General features: G+C 31.5%; 1 protein-coding gene across 2 annotated transcripts in view; it reads left to right on the top strand.

The window, feature by feature from the left end:
* Positions 1–27,582, top strand: part of LOC148284952 (neuroglobin-like) — a 234,384-nt gene that overhangs the window by 154,851 nt on the left and 51,951 nt on the right. The window lies entirely within an intron of this gene.

Below are 27,582 nucleotides of genomic sequence, written 5' to 3'. Positions count from 1 at the left end.
GACGCTTGACTTTTTATGGAAAGAAATATAGCAATACAGGTTCCAAGTGGTATTTAACTTGAAAAGGAACAATATTCAAACACGTTTTTAGTTCAGTCATATTATACTGGAGGGTCATCCGGAAAGTAGTACTCGTTTGGGAATATAAAAAGATCTAGTGTTTATAAACAAATATGAACGTTTTATTTGTCAACAACATACCTTAAACTACATCTCTACATAGTCACTTAGCAAATTTAAGCATTTTTCGTGACTTGTGACGAGTTTTTGTATTCAAGGGTCATATTCCTCCGCCGCCAGTGTATTGAGATACGTAGTCACCAGGCGCGTGCGGTGATTTTTATTAGTAGGGATGCAGACAAAAAAGAATCACGTTCTTACTTTTGTTAGGTATGATAGTAGGTATCTACTTATATCATAAAATGTATACTTTTAATCAGTTACGTGTTTGTAAATTAACACTGCTATAAAATTGTCATTTGAATAAATCCTGAGCCTGTGATGACAAAATAATTTGTTTTTCTGGTTAGTTTTACTTAAATTTTAGGTTAAATTAAAATGAATGTTCCATATAATCCCTTTTTTAAAGCGCGCTTGAGGTATTATATTACGAAAATGGTGCTTTATAAATTTTCCATTTTATTATTAGTTGATCGTCTATAAATAAATAGAGCACAGAATCAGGCGCGGCTAGTGGCAAAGCTGTAAACATTAGGACTCGAGATTTTCTTAAATTTTGGCCAAATTTTCATACTCCGCTATTTAAAACTTTATGCTATACGTTATTTTTTATATAGTCTTTTTTTTTGCATTACACAAGTTGGATGCTCTTATCTCAATGAGTCTCGCAGAACAATATGACAACGTTATGAACTTTAAAGCTCGTGCGAGGAAATTCGAACATTTGTAATTGGACTGGACTTAAAATAAAGAATAGTATCTAAATAATGCTATTAGGGCCAAAGTTACTTGATATGGAAAATATGCATACGTATGTCTGTATGTTTACTAAAATTATTGTTAGAATTTCTAAATCGCGTGCACTCGGAAAATTGTCTCCGGTAATTTTAGGAATTTTTGTAATTTTTAATTTAAATAAAAATACGTTTTATTATTATTATCAAATGTTTAAAGGATGCACCGCATACACTGTATGTATGGGCGGAACGCGCCTGGTAGTCACAGTTTCTTTCAGCTCTTTATCACTTTCAAATTTCTTTCCTGCCAAAATATGTTGTCTAATGACGTCATCCTTCTCCACCGTAATGCCAAGCCTCATACGGCTGACATTACATAACAACTTATGCACCAATTCAAAGTGAAAACTTTCAACCATCCACCCTATAGCCCAGACTTGACTCCTTCTGATAACCATGTTCTTACAAAAATCAAGGAATTTTTGGCAAGAAAGAAATTCGAAAGTGACAAATAGCTGAAAGCAGCTGTGACTACGTATTTCAATACAATGGCGGCGGAAGAATAGGACGTTGGGATACAAAAAACTGGTCACACGTTACGACAAATGCTTAAATTTGCTAGATGACTATGTAGAAAAGCAAATTAAGATATTTTCACTACAAATAAAACGTTCATATTCTTTTACACAAACAACATTTTTTTATGTTCCCAAACGGGTACTACTTTCCGGATGATCCTAGCAGAAAATGACTGAATTAAAAACGTGCTTGAATATTGAAAAATTTAAAGTTATATACCACTGTGGAACCTGTATTTCTATATTTCTTCCCATAAAAAGTCAAGTAGTTATGTTCTTTACAAATTAAAAGTTAATATATGTTAATGATTATTAGATTTTTTCATATTCCCAAACTACTACTTTCCGGATGACCCTCGTGCATTTCCAAAAAATTACATTTGCCTTGGGGAGTTCCTTCTCTAAATTTAATTATCATGACTATAGAAAACGTAAACTTCGAAATCTCCACAACGCGTATTACGCTTCGTCAATGTTTTATTTTTGTTCATTTGAATTGTGCGAATTCATAATTTAAATTCACCTCAAATTAAAAAATCCAAACAAAGGTAAAGCTAAACCTCGTTTTGCGCTGGTTCGATTTTCGCTGATTTACAATCACGCCGGTTGGTGCCGGCGTGGGATTTCACAGTTCGGCCGACACCAGACGACAGTAGGCGCCGCGATTCTAATAGCAAACACACTTTTACACGTTGTTTTATTCTATTACCGTATACGCGAGCAGCCTATTGTGTGAGTGAAATTGTTTTCGAGTAAGCTTTTGTTTTATTTTTAAGAAAAATAAAAAGGTATGATAATATTTTTTATTTTATTATTATTCAAATTAAAAGAATATTCAAATATTTAAAGTTTGTGCTATGATTTAGCAAAAAAGAAAGCAACAATCAAACCAAATGAAATTGGATGCTTCTTTCAAAAAAGTGTGAGAATTTAATTTAGTACCGTGAGTTAGTATTTATTATAAAAAAAACATTATTTATATCAACGGATAATTATTTATTTTTTTACGAAATATAACTGTATTTATTAAATATATTTATTTTGAATATATATAGGATATGTATTCAATAAATATGAATGATTGTTCTTAGAATTTTGACTCGAAACCTAATCTTATTTCTTCCATTATATATTTTTTTCATTTTACGCCGATTGTTTTTACGCCGGTGTCTCTCGGAACGAAACCCCTGCGTAAAACGACGTTTATCTGTATTTACTTTATTTTACGATTTGTTCTAACGTATCGTGAGTTTTTTATTATTACAGCAGATCAACTTTAATTTTATTAGTATCGAGCTGAACCTGGCAATGCTTTGCTATGCTAGATATGAGTACATACTGGTATATAGATTAAATGACCAAAATCGAAAGTTTGATATTAATTATTGTATTTAGTCCAAATTAGATATTTAAGTAATCATTATTAATTTTGTGTTTCGATTTACATAAATTGTGAGGACAGAAAATTTTGATAAATAGGTGTTCGAAATTTGTTTTCCTGTCACTGTCTTGCAGATGCCTCCCAAAACTGCGCGAAAAAGATAACTACATGTCATACCTTTTGCTGTCCCGTTTTCCGCACCTCAAAACTAAACCATATTGGTCATTTATTTAAGACAGATTATCAGATTTTTTTTTATCGTTGCGTTTTAATTTTTCAAAAACTATTATATTTGTATATCATGCGCTCGAAGACAGCAGATACAAATGTTTTTTTTTACGGGTGTTTGGATGGTTCTAGTTTCCATAATAAACCATTTTTTTAAGAAACAAAACAATTCAGTCACGCCAGTGGTGAATATCTATAGTGTCTAAAAAATCACTTCAAAAGTATATCCAGAGAGAAAATACGGAATACGTTTCCTCTTAATATTAAACATTACTAAGTATAATTACAAAACTTGACTAAAAAATGTTTTGTAAAAACCGTTCGGATAAACGTAAAAAAGGTGTTGTAACTTTTCATTGGTAAGTAAGTACTAGTTTATGATTGAATTCCAGAGCTTGAAATAATTCATTTTAAAATACTGAATTTAAATAGATACCTTAGTACTTGTTTTTGTTTGAATTCCAAAACAAAAAATAATTCATTTTTAAATAAAGAAATATTTTAGCAAATGTCAAACTCTGCTCAGCGGTGCACTTTCAGTAAGGAATACGATTTTCAAAAATGTTGGAATGTCAGTTAATATTATATTTGTTTTACCAAAAATCCACATAAAAGAAATAAATGGGTAGAAATAATAAGGAATTTATGGAAATAATCTGATTGGTATCAATAAAAAACGAATGTTTTTTGTAAGCATAAAAAAAAACTTTTTTGAACACAAAAAAACAACATCCTTCCATTATTTCTGTATGTGCATTCTCGACAAATGCAACCATGTTAACCGCTAAAAAAAACATTTTCGCTCCTAATTTACTTGTACTTAATAAATTGAAGATTTTATAAGCTATAAAACTTTTCGGGGGAATGATGTATTTATCTGAAAATCGCACGTAAATCGACCCAGTAGTTATTCAGTTTATCGAGGAGAACCATTCGAACATTACCTTTTATGTACGAGTTTACCTATATAGATTTTAATTCAAAGATTCTTTCAATTCAACAATTTTCAACCAACACATTATCAGCAATTACAAAACGGTAGTTTAAGGGATTACAAATTAAGAATTTATTGATGTTAAAGAAAAAATAAATATGATATCTACAGCGCAGTGACTCAATTTTTACATTCAATTGAGTTTTTTATTTGTAAATCGGAATATTTTTTCAATAAACCGGCCTACCGTTTTTGACATTCCAGTGGGTTTATACAAAAGTATTTAATAAATGTACTGAATGAATATTCGCCATAGAATTGCTTTCAATCAACGGTACCCTTTTGACAAGTAAAATTCTTATTCATGTAAAATATTTCTGATTTAAATTTCGTCGTCCTTTACATACAATGCATACAAAAATGTCCCAAAGGCTTTGGCAAAACTCGGGACACTTTCAAATATGTATTATCAAATATTGTAATGAAAAAACTTTAGACGTATTTTTAGTATACGTGACCAGTGTAAACAAGAAAAGTGACGTTTAATTTCATTCTGTGAATAACTTCATTTTGTATTACCAGCGTATGTACGGATTTTTCCGTGTCTGTGCCGAATAAATTAAAAGTTTTATGCTGTTTTTTGGAATAAAAGGAATAACCAGCTAAACCTATATTTTAAAAGCTTGTCAGCACGTGGAAAAGAGAGTTTTTCAATAACTCCTTCGGTAACCTTGGGACTGTCAAGCAAGGCTACTTTTTCCTAAAACGTGTTCAAGGAAATTAGGTGCAACAATGTTTTGAGTATGTCCAAATGTTTGCAAGCAGGCTAAATTTTCTACCTAGAGATATTTTTGAAAAGGGAATATGGAAGTCTAGGCATTTACAGGGTTTATGACCTATTATTGGCTGCTTTAAGTGACACCTTTTTTTCATAGCTTTAATTTTTCAAAGCTATATTTTATTTCAATTGTACATGTTTATATAATAATGAAATGTATATACCATTGTTAAATGGAGAAAACAAGTAAGTAAAAAATAACTGCTACAGCGCAGATAAAAGAGTCCTTTTAAGGATTGGAAATAAATAAAAAATGATGTAAGAGCCAAGATTATTATTTAAATATATATTTTTTCAGTTGGTTTAGAATATTGTTTTACGAGTAATTGTATCTCAACACAACACAAGATCCATGGCCTCATAGAGTTAGGGATACACTTTTTTTTTTGTAATATGTATCTTTGTATGAATAAGTAAATAAATAAAATGAATTTTTAAAAAAAGGTTTTTGTTCGGTTTCCATATCCAGAAAATGAATTAGTAAAATACCCAATTTCCCAACATCAATGTTCCGCCGGACTGATTATTAACCAACCCCTTTGGGAACTATACGCGGGTTTTTTCTTGATCTTGATTTTCTTGAAAGCTTTCAATAAGAGGGGGAAAGTTTGACTTGAAATCCAATTCTGACTTTTCAAGGTACGTTTGGAAAGAAGTATTTTATTATATATTTTTATTCCCAGGAACTTTTACTTCAAGAACATAAAAATAAAACAACATAATTTAAACAAAGTTTTGGCCCGGTCGTTTGATCATAAGAAATAGTTTTAAAATAATACATTCGCGGTTTTTCAGGGCCATTCCGTCAAACTTCTGAGAAATATTTTAGTTTTACAAGTATAATAAGTAAATTTTTCGGAAAATTACATTTGAAAATTTAAAAAAAAAAACTGAGATTTAAAACAAATTTTAACAACAAAGGCATAAGCACCGGACGTGGACTAGAGAAGCGGCTGGGTAGGAAAGAAGTAAGAGTTTATGTAAAAAATGATAGTCCGAGACATTTAGGACTTCAATTTTTAAATTTTGTAATTATTTTTTTGTATTGTAAGAAACAAGTTTTTGTAAATATTGTTTAAGGATTTAAAAAATAAATTACCCTGAGAAACGTTACTCTGAAGTTTTGCGGTCTGGCCATGAAACGTCGTGTATTTGTGATCAAACATTCTGTTTATTCAATAATTATTATGTTTGGTTAGTTGTTAACTAATAAGATGGAATTTTTAGTTTTTGAAATAATAGTTTTTTTATATTGATAGAGAACAAGCAATTTCAATAGCAATTTCAAACACAAAAACATCTCCATCTTAGAGCTGGCTGAACGATGTTTGATGGAGACTAAACTAACTAAAGCACACTTCATATTAATGTTTAATGTTTAAATTTGTACTAAGTAAAAATGACTTTTTATTAGGTTGGTAAGAAAATCAAACGTAAAGCAGTACACCCAACAATATATTTGCCTCAAAAATTTTAAGTAGAAAAATAAATTCTGACATATTTTGTTTTATAGTAATACGTAAATATGCATAATTGAAAAAAAACTAATCTTATTTATATTTTATAACATAGTAATATAATAACTGGTAAGAAGCCTTATAAACGGCTGGACTCATATATTGCCTTCTCAAAAATAATATCGATATCTGTTCTAATAAATATACCTTATAATTCTAAACAACGTTCAATACCTTTTTTTAGGTTTTCAATATGTTAGAGATTACTTAACCGAAAATATTATTTTAGGGTTACATAAGAAAAACAATTTATTATTTAACGAAAAACGCGCATTCAAAGATAAAATATAAAGCTGGGTTATAAATATACATACAGAAGGGTAAGTATTATTCTCAAGCACCCATTTTGATGTAATGAAAGGGAAGCGAACGAATTCGAGAAATGTTCACCCAGTTCGTATTATTTTTCTAATAATTGTTATGGGGTTTACGTGAGGTTAAATTGAATGAAAGTCGAATTGAAGAAAATGTTATTTTTATATTTACAAGTTTTACTAAAGTGAAAAAAGGATCAATGCTCACTATATATTATTCACTGTCTCTAGAAAGCGTTAAAAAATGAAAAACAAGGATTTCTTAGAGATACTGATTTGGAAAATATGAAGTTATCATTTGTTATTTTACATATTTATTTATGTACGAGGGTCAGCCATAAATATATGCCTCTTTTTAATTGTCAAGAAATTAAAATTCAATTACATAGGTCAAAGACCACAGTATTGACAATTAATTTGTCACCTTTCAATATAATCTCAGTTCATTTCCACAGTTTTGGTCCAATTTTATCGAGGGGTGTATTCCGTTTTGGTTAAAAGCACGGTCCTGCTTTCTAAACCATTGACGCAAGGAATATTTCATGGCCTGCTCATCTTCAAAGTGAATCCCAACACGAGCTTTCGTTTGCAGCCCGAATATATGAAAATCTGAATGTCTGGAATGTATGGAGGATGAGGCAAGACTACTCATCAAATTTTCACATTTTTTTCACAGGTGTGACTGCCTGTGGGTGGTCTTGCATTGCTATGCAAAAGACAAACAGACGCCTCAGCTTTTGTTGGGCGAACCGCTCAAGACGTGTTTTAAGCTTTTTAAGGGTTGTGACGTATTGGACAGAATTTATTGTGAATCCTTGTTTCAAAAAATCAACCAAAAATCACTGCAGTCAACGGCTTGCTGCTTCGTTTTTGGTCAGCCTACGGTGTTTGTCCATCAGTTTCGTAACAGCAATAAACCCATCATTTTACAGTATTGACATCCACTGTTGCATCGCCGTTCACATTTTTCAGTCTTTTATGAATGCGAATGGGTGTTTCACCTTCTACATTTAAGAATTCAATAACAGAAAGCTGTCTTCCCTGCTACTGACAAAGAAAGTTACTACTGTGTAGATTGTAAAAAGTTTGACGCATATCACGAAATTAAAAATTTACATGCAACTAACTTTATTTATGTAGAAAAAAAAAGGTTGCATTTTTTTTGTTTTCGACAGACCCTTGTATATGTATGTACAAAATCCAATACTTTTTAAATTCAATTACAAATAAATGTCTAAATATACTTTATGGTAAAGTGTTAATTTACCGTATGATTATTGTATAAGTAGATCAAATATACTGACTAAAAAATATTTAAATTATTTTTTTTGTTCAATACCTTTTGTTTTGTTCAATAGCTTCTAAAACCATTTTTGTATATACCAAATTTTAACTGTTACTAAACAGGTGCCTATTCCTAATACTACTTTCCTTAACACTTAATTTGGAAATTTAGATGAATATATTACAACAGAGATGGAAAACATTTTAGATAAGGAAATATGGCAGTCTAGGTATTACTGTATTCAGGGCTTATGATCTGTCATTGGCTGGTTTGAGATGCCAATTTACTCACTGTGTAACATTCAACATTTTGCAAATATTCAAACAGTCATATTTTTTTTATGGTACCTTCCGTCGATTTTTGTGAAGTGAAAGAGCTGAAACCTTTATTGTTGTAAGTTAGATTTGCCTGACTGAATCAAATCACTTACATACTAGGTACTAGGTAACGCCTGAAAATATTTTTTTTTAATTTTTACACTTTTTGGAACGGAAGTTCCCCTCGTTGTGTAGTGGTTGTTATTTCGGCTTTAATTATTGAAGTACTAGGCTCATTTTCTGGAAGAGCGGAAGTAAATTATTGGTTTGTAAGGTGGTTCAACGCTGCAATATTTCAGTGTTCCTGAACTAGCATCCGAAGCGTAAGACTGATCACCTTACGTTCCAGGTGATCCAGGTACGCGGTAGTTAGAGAACCAAAACGGTGCCCTATGCACCATTGGATTGAAATAGGGAGACGATGATGACTTATTTTATTTCCACATCTTTTCTTATTATTTGTATCGCTTTAACAATTTTCATTTAGATCACCTTTCATTAACACCTATGAGTAAACAAAGTTTTGTAAATAATTCAACTTCAATACTTTTATATCAAAATAGATCCTTCATTAAACAACCCCATTTTTATAGATTTGCCTTGATTGATTTTATACCAATTTCCTATTTGTAAACACTCAATATGTAAAATGTAGGTATGTTTTCACATAAAAGGTGCAAGGAATCGAATTTTAGGTAATGTTGTACACCTTTTACGTTTACACATATCTGACATAATAATCATCATATTAGCTAATGGATACGAAAGTACTGCTTTATAGATAAAATAATACTGTGTTAATTAGATTAGGAAATTGTTTCACAATAATCCCTTTCATAACTAGCAATTAACATTACTAGTATATAACAGTCAACGAATTAAAAATACTTTAGTGTATTGCTTTAGAACTTTATACTTTGAAGTGCAAAAATTCTTCGTGGCCTTTTTATTTATTTTTTTACATGAGCATTTTTTTGAACATTCATTTAATTCCCACCAAAATGCAAAAGCAGTTTTTTTACAGGGATTTCTGTCTTAAAATATTCACACAATATAATGTACACACAAAAAAAAAATCTTAAATATATCAACAAAATAAAGTAAAAAAATATATAAGTAAATCTAGTATTTTTTAGATACCAAAATATATAAAAAATAATAAACAAACAATCCTTGTTCGAACACCGTTTTAAACCGTTTGGAAAATTTCATTCAGAGGAAGAAAAAAAACTACAACTTTATGTAGAACATTGTTTTATCTCGATGGAACAAATATTTCATTTAAAATTATCTTTATATGTATTTAAGTAAAAAAGATTAGTAAATGAAAGGTCATTGGATCAAACATTTTTTTACTCATTTATTTGAAAATAAAAAACAATATTTTTTATTTAATAAACGCAATTTTAAAACTTGGGTCCTTACTCATAAACTTTGCATAAAGTTATGCCTATGTATAGTGGTTTTATTCGGATAGGAATACCATCACCACTGTAATAAGGATGGTGTTTCTATCCAAATTATACCACTACACTTAGGCGTAACTTTATGCCGAATTAAACCACTACACTAAGTCGTAACTTTATTTCATGTTTATGAGTAAGGCCCTATGTGATATACAAAATATAACATCATTTTTATATTTTGTGTTATTTGTATAAGTTTTTCCGCTGAACGATTTCACGCTATCCCTGGGGAGGGGTGGTATGGTGCTGTATTGAAAGGGGGTGAAGCGAAAGAGGGGGGTGTTACGTCATTATGTTCAGTACTTTGAAAATAGGACAGCGTTTCAAAAATTCTCGAGTTTATCGCATTCACAATTCAGATTAAATAATTTTATAGTTCACTTGTGCATAAAATATTTTTACTTGAAATGTTTTTCCACACTGGGATAGATGCGTAGTAAAAAATGTAAAAGTAAAATGAACAATATGCTTTTGTTTTTAAAAAGGCCCAAACGGGTAATTTTTTAAAACCTTTTTAATAGATTATAACAATAAAAATGCTGCAAATAGATTATATAATAGTGAGATATAGATTTAAAAAACAAATAAAAGACTGTAGAAGTTATTTCAATCCAGATATAGATAGCGATCATAATATGGTAATATCCAAAAGTCTTTTAAAACTGAAAAAATTAAAAAAGAGAAATAATTTCAAATGGGATACAAAAGTATTAAAGATAAAAGAGGTCAGTGACAGCTTTAGGAAAAAGACACAAGAGTGTAACCTAATGGAAGAAGACAACGTGAATGCAATCTGGGAAGAGATAAAGGTGAAGATAAAAACTACAGCAGAGGAAATTATAGGCAAGAAAAAACCCCAAGCAAGAAAGGAATGGATAACCGATGAAATTCTTAACAGGATAAAGGAAAGAAGAGATCTCAAAAATGATAAAAGAGCTGAATCACAAGAGAAATACAAAGCGCTAAGAAATAAAATAAATCGAGTCAAGAATAGCAAAAAAAACCTATTATCAAAATAAATGCGATGAGATTAATGAGGACCTCAAGAGAGGAAATGTAGAAAGAGCTCACGCTGCGGTGAAAGACTTTTTTGATATGAGAATTGGAAAGGGTAATGCAATAGAAGGAGAAGACGGCAAAATACTATTTGAAAAAGACCAAACAGGAGAGAGGTAGAAAAGATATCTCGAAATGCTTTACATTGGAAAGGAAAATATTGACAATGAAACATTGAAAGAAAGAGAAAATGAGGTAGACGCGGATGATTTGCGAGATCCAATCATTAGAGAAGAGTTCGACCTAGCACTGAAAAACTTCAAAAACGGGAGAGCACCCGGAATCGATGACGTTCCGGCTGAACTCATTAAGTCAGCAGGAAAAGGAACCACATATGCCCTGTTTAAAATGATACAGGTAAATGTATAAGACTGGAAAGATATCGGAGGACTTCGAGAAATGCCTTATTGTCACATTACCAAAGAAGGCAGGTATGATTGAATGAAGACGATATTGATATGGTTGCTGAAAGTGAAGAAGAACTGCAAGAAGCCTTAACAACTATGGAAAGCATTCTTCAAAATAACTACAGTATGAAGATAAATAAAGACAAAACAAAGTTCCTGACTGTAGGCCGAATGCAACACCAGATGAGAGTAGTGATATCAGGAATACCACTAAAGAACACCAAGGAGTTTGTCTACCTCGGGAGCAAAATAACATGGGACGGTCGGTCTTAGAGCGAGGTCGACAGCCGTATACATCAAACTAGACTTTAATAAAAGGTCAAAAATAATTGAATCAAATAATATAGACCTAAAACTAAGAATACTCCTATTCAAGACCTATGTATGGAGTATTTTAATGTATGGCTGCGAGACATGTTGCCTATCCGAAAGAAATAAACGGAGACTAGAGGCTTTTGAGATGTGGTCCTATAGAAGACTTATAGGAATTTCCTGGTGTGACCACATTACAAATGAGGAGGTTCTTCAAAGAATCAAAGGTGGAAGGCACCTGCTCAGGACCTTGTCTGAAAGGCGAGCGAGATGGATCGGCCATGAAATACGTCAAGAAAGCCTCCTGCATGTCATATTATAGGGGATGACCGAGGGGACAAATTCTAGGGGACGCCCACGCCGAGAGTACCTGGAGGACCTATTAGAGGACGTGCGCTGCTCATCATATGTTGACTTTAAAAGAGCCGCACAAGACAGGGAGGAATGGAAGAGAAGAATGAATGTAATTGCTGCCAGCCCAATCCCAGGATTGAGACCAGAGAAGAAGAACAATAAAAATACTTATAAAGTTTTATTCCAGAATTTAAATTTCTTCAATGATATTCATTTGTGGAACTGCATTTTGATTATAATTTATTAGTCAAATGCGTCATTTAGTTTTGACCTGGGTCCAAAGTATTGATACTGATATCTATCATGATTTATGCATATCACGATATTTATTGTTGAATTACAAGTATTTCAATGATATCCATAGTTCAACAATGTTTGATTATGTCCAAATGCTTGCAGACTGGCTGGATTTCCTCCCTAGGGAGTTATTCATATTTAAATTTATTTCAACAGAGAGGGAAAACAAAGAGAGGGAAATCAGCCAATGACAGGTCATAAGCCCTGTAAATGCCTAGACTTACATATTCCCTTCTCAAAAATGTTTTTCCTCTCTGTTGAAATAAATTTAAATATGAACAACTCCCTAATAAAATATTCCATATTATCTTTTTGAAAATATTCTCTATCTTTGTTGCAATGTATGTAAATACTGGAGCTCCAATTGCTGTGAACCTTGATCATTTTTGCTACCTAAAGTTAAGGAGGAAGTATTACGCTTCAGGTAGCAGTCCAGAAAATTAAAAATATTTCAGTGTGGATGTGGATGTGGAACTACCTTTAAATAAAATATTTCATGTCCACTCTGTCAAGAATCGAACCCAGGACTTCAAGCATGGTAGGCGAATGCGCCTACTCCAAGAGGCAGACTTATCTCCACTCGACTTTCTTTTTCAGAAGTTTGACCTGAGAGTAGCCATCGAGTCAAAGCACCCATCTAGAGTTCTGGTACACACACAGACCTGTATTGTTTTTAGGTTTTTAGGTGGAAGTTCAATGTAATGTATTAAAAAAAAGAATTTCAGGTTGACACTTTCGTCTATAAAACTCAGTTTGATAAACCAATAAATCATTCGTTGGGCTGATAATTTTTTTTTTTTTTAGTATATAAAATATATGTTTAATAAATATTTTTTTTAAATTGTTTTAAAATAAAATATTGATTTTTCAATTTTCAAAATCGAAAACTGTAAAATTAAGCCATTTTCTTAAAGAAAGCACGTAAAACAAGTAAATTGAGTAAAAAATATAATCTTAAAAATTAAACTCTAGCCTAAATTATTAATATGTACAAAATTATATACTATTTTTATATTTTTAACGGGTTATTTTACTCCATATAATTTCAAAGTCCCCAAATTGGTGACTCAAGCCTTGTACTGATCATCTGTCCTTCATATAACAATAATGAATACCAACAATATTTTTAATTTTGTCAAAATTTTTGTGGACTAAGACTGGATTCAACTCCCTGAGGAGCTGTTCATATTAACATATTACAACAGAGATAAAGAACATTTAAGAGAAGATAATATAGAAGTCTAGGCATCTACAGATGGATAGATAGATGCTCCCCAGGGAGTTGAATCTAGTCCTTGTCTACAAAAATTTCGACAAACTCAAAATATTGTTGAAAGATCCACCTGGTCCATGGAGAAGAAAAGAAATTGAAAAAATTAAAAATTCAGGCATTGCCTGGTGTGTAGGTGAAATAATTTAATTACATGAATCTCACCCGCATAAATAAAGGTTTCAGCTCTTTAACTTCACAAACATCAACAGATGAAAGAATTGAAGGAATATAGATGTTCAAATATCGGCAGAATGGTGAATGTTACACAGTGCGTAAAGTGGCCACTTAAACCAGCCATTGACAGGTCATAAGCCCTGTAGATGCCTGGACTTCTATATTACCTTCTCCTAAGTGTTCTTCATCTCTGTTGTAATATGTTAATAATGATTACGATACGCTGCTGTTGGGGTAGTCCCCTGTGCCTAATTGGGTGCAGATTATGAAAATATTTTTATTTTACATACTGGTTGTCTGAGCGCCCGACAATAATATTAGTTTTAGTTAATCGAAACAATTATTGTTTAATATTTTATATTTCATAATGTAAAATAATATTGTTTTATGAAATATTTTTTTTTTTCCATAAAGACTCAGAAAAATGATAAAAATGAAAATCGCTCAACCATAGTTTCATAAAAGTAATTTTGTCAACCATGTACTTTTCTTGCTTCAATAAACTGTTGAATATTTTATTTTTATTTTAAATATGTCGTCGATAGTAACATGTTGAATATAAGGTATTTTCGTTTGCTTTGCGCTTGGGTCTGGCGCTGTGGAACAGTGGTTCTTAAACATGGTTCGTAAATTATTCAAAGGATCAGGTGACTAAAATTACATAAAAAGTGAATAATCATTTTAATTAAGTTTCAGAGTTAATTTTTAAATTATCAAAATGTAAATAGTCATCAATTTGTCAATATTAATTAGCGTTCTTAAACGCGATTGATAAGCATAAAACGGCATGTGATTGATACATAACTATAACAAGTAATAATTTATATAAAAATGTCTGATTCAGAATATTTCCATTTGTTGCAACAGAGTCTAGGCATTTACAGAACTTATGACCTGTTTTTGGCTGGTTTAACATTGTTGAATTAACTACCTGGTAAAAGAAGAAGTATACAAAATTGGAAAATTGTTTTCAGGCGTTGCTTACTGAAGCCAGATGAATTTCACCCGCATGATAAAGGTTTCATATTTCAAAATGTTCATAATACCATTTTACAAAATACGTTTTATTTGTTTTGAAAGCCAAATAATAAAATCAGTAGGGGGAGATTAGCATCTAAAAAATGCTAAAAACACTATTAATTAACGGAAAAAATAATAATTCTTAAGCTACATGAGCGCGTAATAAAATAATAAACATTTTGGCATTCATAACTCAATTTTCTAAAAATGGTCTTTTGAACATACAAGAACTAGGGCAGCGAACGGTGTGTTTGTTTCTTTGTGTTTAAGGATAAATTAAATAAACCTATATAAATTTATTTAAACAAGAGGAAAAACATCTTTAAAAAGGAAATATGGAAGTCTAGGCATTTACAGACATACTTAAACATTGTTAAATAAACCTACATTTCCATGTTTGTTTGCTTACATGTGGAGCTGCAGTTGTCGAATCGACAAATCAAGAAATGTAATTTAAATTATCTTCATAAAGTTGATCAACGTAGTCTCTGCTTGTAGCTCAATCACAAATAACTATCGACGTGCTTAAAAGCGTGCTAAGCATTTGAGCGATCACAGTGAACATGCTCAAGTTATCGTAGTCATTAGTCAACGCGTGTGTAAACTCTAAGTCGACGCTCGTGTCGTGTTTGTTTTTTGTTTTCCTCGTAAATAAATACAGTTCAGCGGCGAAAAATCAGCGTTTACTATAAAAAATAATAACATATTACAACAGAGATTAAGAACATTTTAAAGAAGGTAATATAGAAGTTGAGGCATCTACAGGGCTTATGACCTTTCATTGGCTGGTTTAAGTGGCCACTTTACGCACTGTAGCATTCACCATTCTGCCCGTATTTGAACATCTATATTTCTTCAGTTCAAATATGGGCAGAATGGTGAATGTTACAGTTTGTAAAGTGGCCACTTAAACCAGCCAATGAAAGGTCATAAGCCCTGTAGATGCCTAGACTTCTATATTACCTTCATTAAAATTTTATTCATCTCTGTTGTAATATGTTAATGTTAACAGTTCTCCGGGGAGTTGAATCCAGTCCTTGTCTACAAAAATTTGGACAAACTCAAAATATTGTTGATAAAAAAAAATATATTGCATTTGCAAAATAGCAAGAGTATCTTATACAAAAAAGTGAAAATTAAATTACAATTACTATGGTGACTGCTATTTTTGACAATTGGCTAGCTAACCGCTGGCTAAATGCAATCAATAGCAAAATAAATAATAAATAAATAAATAAAAATAGCAGTTTTGGAATATTTTCCATATTTACACCGGTAAAATTCAAATATGTGATTGCGCAGCAGGATTATACGTCGCGAAAAGTAAATATTTTGACATTTAATATAAGGTATTCAAGGATGTTGCATTGTGATCGCGAATATGATAAACAACCATGGTGAGACATTGTTATCACGTCGACATTTATTTGAGATTTAGCTACTGATCTTTTATGGTTCACACTCTACGATTTCTTTCAAAATAATATCCGGGAGAACTTCGTGGCGTAAAATGTGGCTTTAAAATTTACATGTCTTTTTAGTAGAATTATAAGTGCTTAGCAAGTGCCGTTAAAGAGTAGGACATTGAAAAGTTTTAGAATCTGATGGGGAAGGGGTGAATATCGATCCATCATCCCCCAACCCCAACTGGTTTGTTTCGCTATGGGATGTGCACAGGGTGAATTGAAATACGGAGTATGTTGTATCCTTGTATCTCCGCTCTAACATAGTTAGTTCCCTACAGAGAAGCATGACTATAAATAATGTAATCTACACAATGCGAATTCAAAAGCTAACGAAACGAATTATAAAATAAACAGTTATTTTGCTTAATTAAAATCCACACGGCTTTCGCTGTGCGCAAGGCACATTTCCTTTAACGCTGTGAGAGTGTTTGATATTTTGGACGAACTTCGGTAATTAAGCTGTAAATGACAAAATAAATTTTCGAAACAAATTTTCAGTACTTGTTTTTTTTAAGGGCGGGGATTTAAGTTAAAACTCTTTGATGATTTTAACCCTTTCGGGTCTCGAGGGTCCCCCAGGTAGCATATATTTTTCAGCAACTTTTTAAAAATACATGTCTGCTGAATTTTTTCAATAATAATCCACATTTGTCTTTGCTTTCCAGTTAACATCTCAATTTCTTCGCTATATAGTTCAATAACCTTTGATACGTTGGTCAGTTTGCGTGTGTGATTCTTTCTTTTTGGCCGCTTATTTCGAGCAATAACTACAAAATCTGGATTTCGTGGGTTGGATTTAACATGCATTTACCCTCCAACTCCCAGATCAGCCTTCCCGCTAACGGGTTTCGTGACTTTAGATCATTGTTATTCAACGTGTAGCAGCAAACAATATCTACACTGATATGTGTAAATGACGCGTGATTCCTTTAGTTATAATCACATACTAGATCTGGCAAATATTGCGTTGTTCTCAAAGTTGCCATAAACTTCACAACCTTCATATTTTTCTCCTCATTTCACACTTGAACAACTATCACTTCCTTCCGGGTAATTTTTATCCATTCTTCCCATTTAACCTACTCCCTTTTTTTGTTGTAAGCCCATATATTAGAAGTTGCTAAAACGGGTCAATGGGTGCTCAACTGGCGGCTCATTGCAGGCTATAAGTCCGACACTCGTATGATGAAATGATACATCGAACTGATTTGGAAAAACGAAGAATGAACACGATTGACTGTTGATAAAAAAATGTAATTTTGTAATAGCATTTGAGCTGTCTAGTGGTAGTAAGTGGTTTTATATAATATGTCATATTTATACAAGGATACCTACGCAAAAAAGCCATTCAAAAACTTATAAAAAATGAATCATTGATCTTGGTTTATTAATTTAAAATGCTGAATCAATATTATTGATTTAATTTAAATTCTGTTGCAACAGAGGGAAAATATTTTTGAGAAAGAAATATTGAAGTCTAGGCATTGAGAACACCTCACAACCTATCGTTGGCTGGTTTAAGTGGCCACTTTCCCTCTCTGTTGCAACAAATTTGGATCTTAGTAGCTCTCTAGGGAAAAAATCCAGCCTGTCTACAAACGTTTGGACATTTTCAAAACATTGTCGAATTAATTTTAATGTTCTATTATTCATTGTTAATTTTACAGGGAAGAATAACATGTGTGTGCTTTTGCACTACGTTTAACTTTTTAAGTTAAATAAATAAAAATCGATAAAGGTTTCAGCCCTTCAGCGTAACAGAACTTACCTAACCGATAGAAGAATTTTAGATGTATACATTTTTCAACGTAAACATAATGATGACTAACAACATTGTATAAATTAGCCACTTGAACTAACCAATAACAGGTCAAAAGCCCTTTAAATAAGTAGTCTACCATATTCCCTTCTTGTTAATACTATCCATATCTGCTGTAAAGTGTTATTTGTAACTTCCCAAGTCCGGTCATTTTATTTGTAATAGAAAATAATCATAACTTTGATAAAGACACTAGATTAAAAGTACTTCATGTTGAAAATAAAATATTAAAATTTGACAACTTAGAAATCTAAGAAATTAAAAAACCGATTCATAATAAGAAAACAATAATAAATAACCAAATAAACAATATTTGTTTTAGCCCTCTCCTGTCTAACTTCGAAAATAGTGATATCAAATTACCACCTGTGTAAGGAAAAACGACTTGATTTATTGAGTCCACGTGTAGTATTTAATGAACATGATAAAAATAAAATAGGAATCAATTCATTAGTTACGTAAACCTTGAAGAAGAAGCTTGTTTGCTTTGAAACCGGTCGGTGGAAAAAAAAAAAAATAGTAGTTAAAAACAAAGTTGTTTTATTTATTTTTATTTATTATATTTTTTTCTGTGCATTTCACAATAGGTAAACATAAGTAACAAGTACAAAATAGACTACAACATAAACACAAAAAAATGGCATAGCCTGTGTGTGGGTATACATTTTATTTCAAATTTCAATAAAGGTTACTGGAAGAATACAATAGATATAAAAAAATAAAAAATTAGGGCTCATATTAATACACATTTTTATTGCAATATAAATGAGGACATTACAATAAAAGTGTATGCTATGCTATTCATTAATAAACACAGTTCAAATCAGCCTTTCTTATCCATAATTTCAACAAAAAATTGAATCTAAACACATAAAAATAATTCATTTCTGTCATATTTCATCTAATCATTTTGACAGACTCAAAATATTGTTGAAAACTTCATATCTTAATTTAAAATTAAAAGGTAAGTCATTAAGTTGGATAAAAAAAAAATCATGTTACAATTGCAGTTAGTGTAAATTAGAAAAATAATGTTATAAAGAACTATGTGTTTTAATTATAATTATTTTCGCAAATGTACGATTGCGTATGTTTTCACGTAATCTAAAATTGTATTTTCAGGAACGAAATGATACAAAGCCAATCGTTAACGAGATAAAATACATTTATTGGGTCATAAATATAATTTGTGGTATTTTTCTAATTATCGCCCACTATTGTTATGCCCTTTCCAATATAACTAACGAACTATTATTGCATTTCTATTGGTGAATCAATACATCATTTGAAATAACTCCGATCGTTTAATATAATAAGTTAAATAATACAATTATAAATAAACGTAAATCTAATTTACTGAAAAGTGTTCTAATAATTTTTATGCGATAGCAAAATAATTTGCACTTAAAATAGAAATCGACAAATTATTTCATGTCATTTTTTATAAATAAAAATAATTTATTGAATTATTAAATTGTAAAAATTTTGAAAGACAAAAATTGTAACTAAAATTACTTTACTCATAAATGTTCCAATCTTCTTAACTCTTCTGGGCCTGAGGGGGGTCCCCCAAGTAGCATCTTTTTCTGAAAACTTTTTAGCAAACCATTGTATTGATTTAATTTTTTGTATAATTTTTTGTATCTTTCTTCTGTAAATTTACTAATTTGTGTTTTATATTTAGGTATGTAAGCATGCAGTTTTTTTTAATGCCTCCTGGGCGATAAAAGACAAAATAATTTTTTTTTAAACCCATCCAATGATGTAATAAATGTCTCAAAATAATTTTTTAAAATTAGTGTTTAAATAATAATTTACGTTAGTCTCTGCGTTCCCCCGTGCAAACAACAAACATTTCAGTTCAGCGCTTTACAGTTGAATACTCTTTTTTTATTTTATTTTTGTAAAAGGAATAACCCACTCAGCTTTTATTTAGAGGTAGCAAATAGGGAATATGGAAGAAGGTAATGAAATATACACTACAACATCCAGACCAATAAGAAAAAATCTTTCTTGGATTTTTTTTCCTTCAACTGGCGGGAATCGAACCCGCGACGCCTGTTTCACAGTTGGCCGTCTAACCAACTGCACCACGGCGTCTGTCTGCTTTTGATATATTTGGTCAGTCATCACGTGTACTTTTTTACATAACCACAAAAAACTGGATTTCGTGCGTAAACTTTTACATGTATTCCAACTCCTGACTCCCCGCGTACTGTCGCGCTTACACGTAGCGAGATTTTAAAACCGTGATGATTTTGAATTAATTTATTTAAAATAACACATACATTAAAAATTGAAATTTAATACGTAATTATTATAAAAAGACAATAATACACAGAGACTCATGTCAAAGTAGTAGGAGAATCCTGCTCCGGAAAACCCCTTCGGACACATGGAACAGATCAACATCCACAGCGATGTCGTTCAGCATAGCGGTAGCCCTTCTAACAGGCATAACCATCGGCAGGTTGGTCCTGTATATCGGAATATGAAACAATCTATGCTGACGCTGTCTAAGGTAATTATCAGGAACATACAAACCAATGTTCATAATAATTTCACACTTATCAATCATACCGCGCAACAATAAAAATATCTAGTCAAATACATATTCCTTCTAATCTCTAAACTGTTGGAGCCAAGCATACCCTGGAGAAACTCGGTCGGGTAGAGCCAAGGATAATACCCGCAGTTTATCTTGCAGAGATATCTTAGAAACTTATTTTGGATTTTTGGTTCATGTGGCCCCTAAATCATCGAGCTACTCTCGAGTCTACTTTGCAATATTAAATTGCACGCAGAATAAATCCTAACATATTCAATGCATTACCACTGATTGTCTCTATTTGTTCATGAAATATCAAGGTGCTTACAAATCTAACGCCCAGATCCTTAACATTCGATGTTCGTACAGATTCTGATCATTCATTTTGTAGCGAAAAATAGTTTTTAGGCCCGAGTGAAAGACGTGACCGAACACTTGGAAACATTGAACCTAAGTTTGGTTTACCTTCTTTATTAAGATATTTTAGCTATATATGCTTGGAAAAGACGAAAATCGCAGAGATCGTATGACAGAGAGAGCAGCGCGATGCCATATAGCATCCTCTCGCAACAGTATTTTATGAAAAAAAGGATGAATATCTCAGAAAACTCGAAATTTTATGAAACAGTTTTATAAACATTCCCATTATAATCATAATGACATGTATTAAAAAAAATCGTATTTATTGCATTTTAGCAGGGGTATTTCCGGTAACTTTAATATTTTATTTTGCTGTCTTTGTAGTCTGTTTATGTCATTTTGATTTCCTGTTCCCCGTAGTAGTTGCATAAAACATATTTTAGTTTTTACATTGGCTTCGTACATAAGATTTTTTTCCGTTTTTGAAACAAAGTTTTCGATTTAAAAAAGAGTCGATAATTTTTCTACTTTGCTAATTAAATTGTTGACATGAATTGTCCATGTAAATTGTCTGTCTATTGTAAATCCTGAGTATTTAACATGTTCAATTCTAGCTAGTCCAATTAGATACTACATTTTTATTTTTGGGTTCATCATCAGTGTATTTCTCAGAAAAAGCTTTTATGCAACATAGTCTACGAAAAATTTAACCTACTCAAATAATTGCTAGATTTAGACCAATTAAGTATGGCTCCCGGCACTACACACTACAAAAATGACGCGCAATATATCGTACCTACTGCTGACTGCGACATAGTATAAATGACTAGTATATAAACACCTATTTTTTCTTCAAAACATATCGTTTACCCTGAAGATGGTAGCGAAAATGTTGGAACGAATCCAGCTTAAAAGGGATCATTAAAAAAATAAACATACGTATTTATAACAGCGTCCTGAGGATGCGGCGATGGACCTGGCTTGGAGATGTGCTGCGCATGCCTCAGGAGAACCTAAGACAAAATTGCCTCTTCTTTAAACCTGTGGGCTCACGCCGTTCTGGAAGGCCATCAATGACGATCTTTAGACTTTATTCGGCGGAATTAAGGGGCGAGGACGTGGGAAGAGGCAAAAATGCTGGCTGGCGATAGTCTCTTGGAGGCAACTGGTGATGTCCACATGCTCCACTTAGGAGCGGATGTGGAAAAGAAGAATCGAAAACAGTTACCGTGAAAATCTACCCTCCTGCTTTGTGTAATTTTAAGTACTAATTTATTTATTTAAATCTACTGTTTATATTTTTACAAACAAAATTACGTATTTAAAATTACGGCTAGGTATAAACAAAAGGTAAATAAAAAATATTAGGATTTCGAACATAACGGGAAGAAAAAAAAACACAATATTCATATTCTTATTTTCGGCATAAAAATAAACTTATCCTATGTTATTGTCCTCCGCTTTTATAACAATTATGCTTTAAATTGTTAACGCGTCAAACATTAAAAAAAAATCGTTTTACACGAACTTGTGAAATGTGAACTTGGCTGGTAATTCTTTAAAATAATTGCTGTAGGCACTTTCAGTACAGCTTTTGCTGATAAAAACCTTTCTCTTACAATAAAAGCACAGAAGGTTGAAATTACATCAGTAAATCTAAAGCCTCCCTTTAATTATTTCATAAAGTATGGCACCCTTTTCATTATCGGTGTTTTCTGTCTCCGAGGGATGCGGATGGTCCAACTATTATCAGTCTTATCCCTGAAGATTTGAGCTTTTCGCCCTGCTTTATTGAGTTATTTAATAACCTAGGGTTCTTAATTATATTCACAATAAAAAACGAAATTTGACAAAAGTAAACTAATTATGTTTAAAAGACTAAATGTAAGGTTATACTGTAAAGCCTAAAAACAGTAGAAATAAAGTCTTATTACGTTTGATATTTACTTGTTACGTATTTATAACTATAAACGGGTGATCATGTGTAGTTGTGTCTAGTTTGCAAACGATCAAGTCTTTCCGACAAGATCGGAAATATTGAACTAGAGACACTTTTCGGTATTTAGTTTTTTTTTTTCACATGGAATTTTTATGATATACCCAAACATTTCGATTTTGGGGCCATTTTCAACAAGTTGTAAATTAATCAAGTTGGAGTAGAGTGGAGTAAGAACCTCGGATCTCTGATCCATGGATCCAGAACACTAGTCACACAACCACAACCTAATTTTGCAAACGAGAAGAGCCCTGAACTAAATGTCTCTTCATGTTTTTCGCTTCTTTCTTGTATTTTGTATATCTAGTTCATTTAATTCATTTGTAAGCCACCTTGTCTAAATGTATCGGATGTAAACATTAGTTCTATTTGTTTTTTTTTACTGCATCTTCCCGTACACTGCGAAAATATCAAGAGCAACTTCAGCGGATTTATTTCCTCGATTGAACGCAAACAGAAGGTGTCGAAAATGCTCACTTTCGTCTACTTGACATTCCGTTTTGAAGGTTTTTTATCAGATTAAATCATATATGTAACGTTAAAGCAAATACGATTTATGGTAGAACCGAAAATTTTCTTACGAATAACATATATTTTTTATCATATTGTTTTACTTTTGAATGAAAAAAATGGACACAAATTATATTAACAGCTAATATAGTTAACAAATTACAACAGGGATGGAGAATACCTTAGAAAGAGAATATGGAAGTCTAGGCATTGACAGCGCTTATGAACTGTCATTGGCTGGATTTCATGTAGTGTAAGCATTTACTTTGTGGAATAACATTTTTATTATATTATGAATAAAACACTTTGAACTTTGAGTTAAGTATAAGTTTGTATATTCACCTGATGATGGGTAATTCTGAATATCCGAAATATGCGTTCTAGTTTATAATAAACTCGTTTGCGACGTATAAATACAAAGTTTATTTTTTAATAATAATACAAATAATAAATTGTTTATCTCGATTTAAAATCTGATAAATGTACTGATTCGTCCCGTAAAAGTCATTCTCATAGAATAAACGTTTGCTTAATAAAATAATTGATGACCGTTTTTTACAGGTGTGTAGGTTTTATGAAAAATAAATTGATTGTCGTCTCATTAAGTGAGTTGATAAAAATAAAATAAAAAATTTACAATAAACATATATGCTGAAATGAGTTTTAAGAGGAAGGAAGCTCATTGATAACATTTGGTACGGAGAATTGTAAATACAAAAAACATGTTTAGTATTAAATGTTATGAATTTCTTTCTCTATAAATACAGTTTTCTGGGATTATCCCAAGAAACATAAAAGAGTGGGTTCATTTTCACAAGCACTTTAAAGTACGTTTGTTCTGGTTCTAGCAAAAACACGTGCGTTTCATTTTATGGATATAATCTTATAATCCGAAGAAAATGAGATCGTTGTTTTCTTACTAGACGCTGGGAATGACGTTTTACAAAAGAAAAAAAGCTTCATTTAGTTTGGGGGACTTAAGTTACTACAGGAAGAAAATTATCAAATATTGATTTTGTACAATTGATCGCCGTTCAGGCAGAAGTCACTTACTTCAAAAACACAATTTCTATAAATCCAATTCGAATATTTTTTTTACTGAGGGATGTCTTCTTATATTTTACGTGCCCGAAAATGTTACACAAATCATGAATTTGAACGCACTTTTGACCCACCTTTCTCAGCCCACGCGCAAGGCACTACTAAGCAAATGTTCGATAAGTCAGTTTTTTTACTCCAGCTACTGAATGAGAGGGAATGCAACTTTGTAAATTTTTTGTTCAAAAAAAAAAAAAGCGTTTGAAAATGTGCCGGGTATTTTACACCCAGGTTCATTGACGCCCTGTGAATGCAAATATGTTATAGAAACAAAATAAAAGAATTTGAGATGAATAAGTCACTCAGATACCAACATAATATTAAACCTCCTAAATTCCACACAAGTCATGGTCAAAATAGCTTTGTCTTCAAAGGTGAAGAAAATTGTAATAATCTTCCCAATGAACTAAAAACTATAAAAAATAGTATATATATAAATTAATTTAAAGTAAATCCAAAGAAATTTTTTGAACACGTGTAAAAACTACATTATATTTATTTAGTATTATTGTTTTATGTATTTTCTTGGTATATCCTATGTTTTAATTTTTTTTCTCATGTACTCGTATTTAAAATGAAATTGATTGAATATGAAATTTATTAATAATAAAAAAAAAATGATAACCATGCTAATACTATAGACCCAAACCCAATAAGGCGCTATTAAAATCAAACTCTTTTAATTTAGTTAATTGAATTCAAAAACATGGCTGGGTGGAATTCCGGAACGAAAACATATTTTAATAAAAATACTCGGTAACCTATAAGCGTAGAAATTTTATCCAAATTTCTCCTGGTATTAAATTTTTTTCATATTAAAAACTAGTTTTTAGCGTTGGCATGAAAGAAAAAGCCTACTAAATTATTATCTTCTTATCTCCTCAGCGAGGCTCCTTAAAAGACAATCTCAGTTTGAATTAAACTGGTATATTGCCTTTTAGAATTTTCCCTCATGCGAGGCAAGAGAGTAAGCCGCACCTTTTCAATTATATTATAAAACTGAGAAGAGTCCTTCTATAGGGAGGTATAAAAATACAGAGGGGGCTTCCACCCTAGGCGGACTGACAATATTGGTATATGCATTACGCTATCTGAGTTTTCCCAAAGGAAATCGTAACCAAGTGTGCGTTTTCAAATATAATCCATCATTACTGTATTGCATTTAAAAACGAAAACAGCCGACAACTGTTTTTTTTGTTAATTTTCAATCAATTCGTTTCTTTTCTCTTGAAACATTTTTTTGGGACTTCGGTAGACCAATATTTTTTTTTATGTATCTCATTATGTTTACAATGTAGAGAAGCTTTATTTTGGGATCATAACTGGGTAGGAATTTTCCGTACTAAGACAGAACCTTAATTATTGCATGTGACTTTATTTGGATATTGTTTAAACAATTTCAATTGATACCAATGAAAGTGAAAAATTAAAAAAATTTAAAAAAATAACAGAAAAATTGTTATGTAAGATTTACAGTATAAAAATAATTATTACGAGGGATTTAAATCGAGATTATAATACATTTTTATTTATGTTTAATACAAAAACTAAATGATATTATGAGACTCTTTTCAATCTTTAATTTAATCAGGTTGTGGTTCCGGGGCTAGTGTTGCGGACTCATGAACCGGAGGTCCGAGGTTTAAACCCCACTCTACCCTAACTTGATTTCTATTTTCTAATAGTGAGTTATTTACAACTCGTTGAAAATGGCCACCAAAATTGAAATATTTGAGTAAATTATAAGAAAGCTAATAAATATATATTTATTTTTTTAAATAAAATTATTTACCCAAGGAAGTTTGTTTTAAATTATTTTCTGAGAAAATAAAATATCATAAATGATAAACTCGTATTATAAGATAATGTAATTTTTTATACGTGTTTTAAGTGTTTTTCAATATTCACCTCAAGAATACTAGAAAAACACATTATAACAGTATGGCACAAGCATGAAAGGTTCTGGATTTGATTCTCGGTGAAATATAAAAACTAATATTAATATTAAATTTATTTTTCTCAAGCCTGGGTGTTTTGTGATGTGTTTCATTACAGTAATTGGGTCTCCCGTCTGTTGCGCTACAAAAAAAAATACAGAAAATAAAGCACAAATTTATAAAGTATTTAATTATTTCACATGTGATTCGTGTAATTTGTGTTTTTTTAAACAATTGAATAATTATTGTCGTTTGATACACGATCATTTAGGTATTTTTTGACATTGTAAATAATCAATTCTGCATTGTTGTGATTTATGAATAAAAATTAAACTGCAAAAAAGCACCAACAAAACAATTTGAAATGTTCGGTTTTGAGTTCGCCAGTTCTTTGAACAGTGAGCACTAACGGAATAAAATATGTCAGAGCTTTTATTCCAATTAAGTGGCAGTAACGGAGTTTCTTAATTCCGAACTTTATATGGGAAATGGAGACATTCATTTGAACTTTAATTTTATTCGGTCGGGTGGCAAAACTGCGATAAACACTTAAATTTATGACGTTAAATGAATTGCGAATGCTTAGTTCATGATATTTTACTGTACAGGATGTTTTCTGTTGGTTTATTATATTGTTTACATTTTACATTTTTTTTGCAACACAACAGGCCAGGAGGCCTAATTACAGTGGTGAATTACATCACAGAGCACCCAGGCTTGAGAAAAATCACATTTTAATTTTTGTGTTCTCACCGGGAATCGAACCCGGAACCTCCCGTACGTGAGTCAAGCATCTTGACCACTACACCACGGAGGCCGCTAATTGTTAGTAGGTTCAGTACCAAAATGTTACTGTTTCACGTAGTAAACATGTTGGTTAAAAATTAACAAATGTACAAAAAGAGTAACAACATGTTTTTATTAAATTCATTGTTCATGCACATTTTATTTATCAAATGGTATTTTTACAAACAAACAAACAAACCATCACGCCGTTTCCTCGTAGGGGTAAGCAGAGAGGATAGAACGCCATAAAACTCTATCTTGGCATACAGACCCCGCTTCCTCTACATTCATACATCTTCTCATGCACGCTTCCTACTTTTGACATGTCCATCTTCTAGTAAATAAAGTTGCTATGACTGCTATAATAGAGTAACACAATTGCTAGTCAGTTAAA

Source organism: Micrasema longulum, unplaced genomic scaffold (genome assembly GCF_059751315.1).
Source record: "Micrasema longulum isolate JH-2025_06_02 unplaced genomic scaffold, ASM5975131v1 h1tg000073l, whole genome shotgun sequence".
Taxonomy (NCBI): Eukaryota; Metazoa; Arthropoda; class Insecta; order Trichoptera; family Brachycentridae; genus Micrasema; species Micrasema longulum.
The sequence above is the reverse complement of the archived record's forward strand: the minus strand, read 5'-3'. Positions and strand labels throughout refer to the sequence as shown.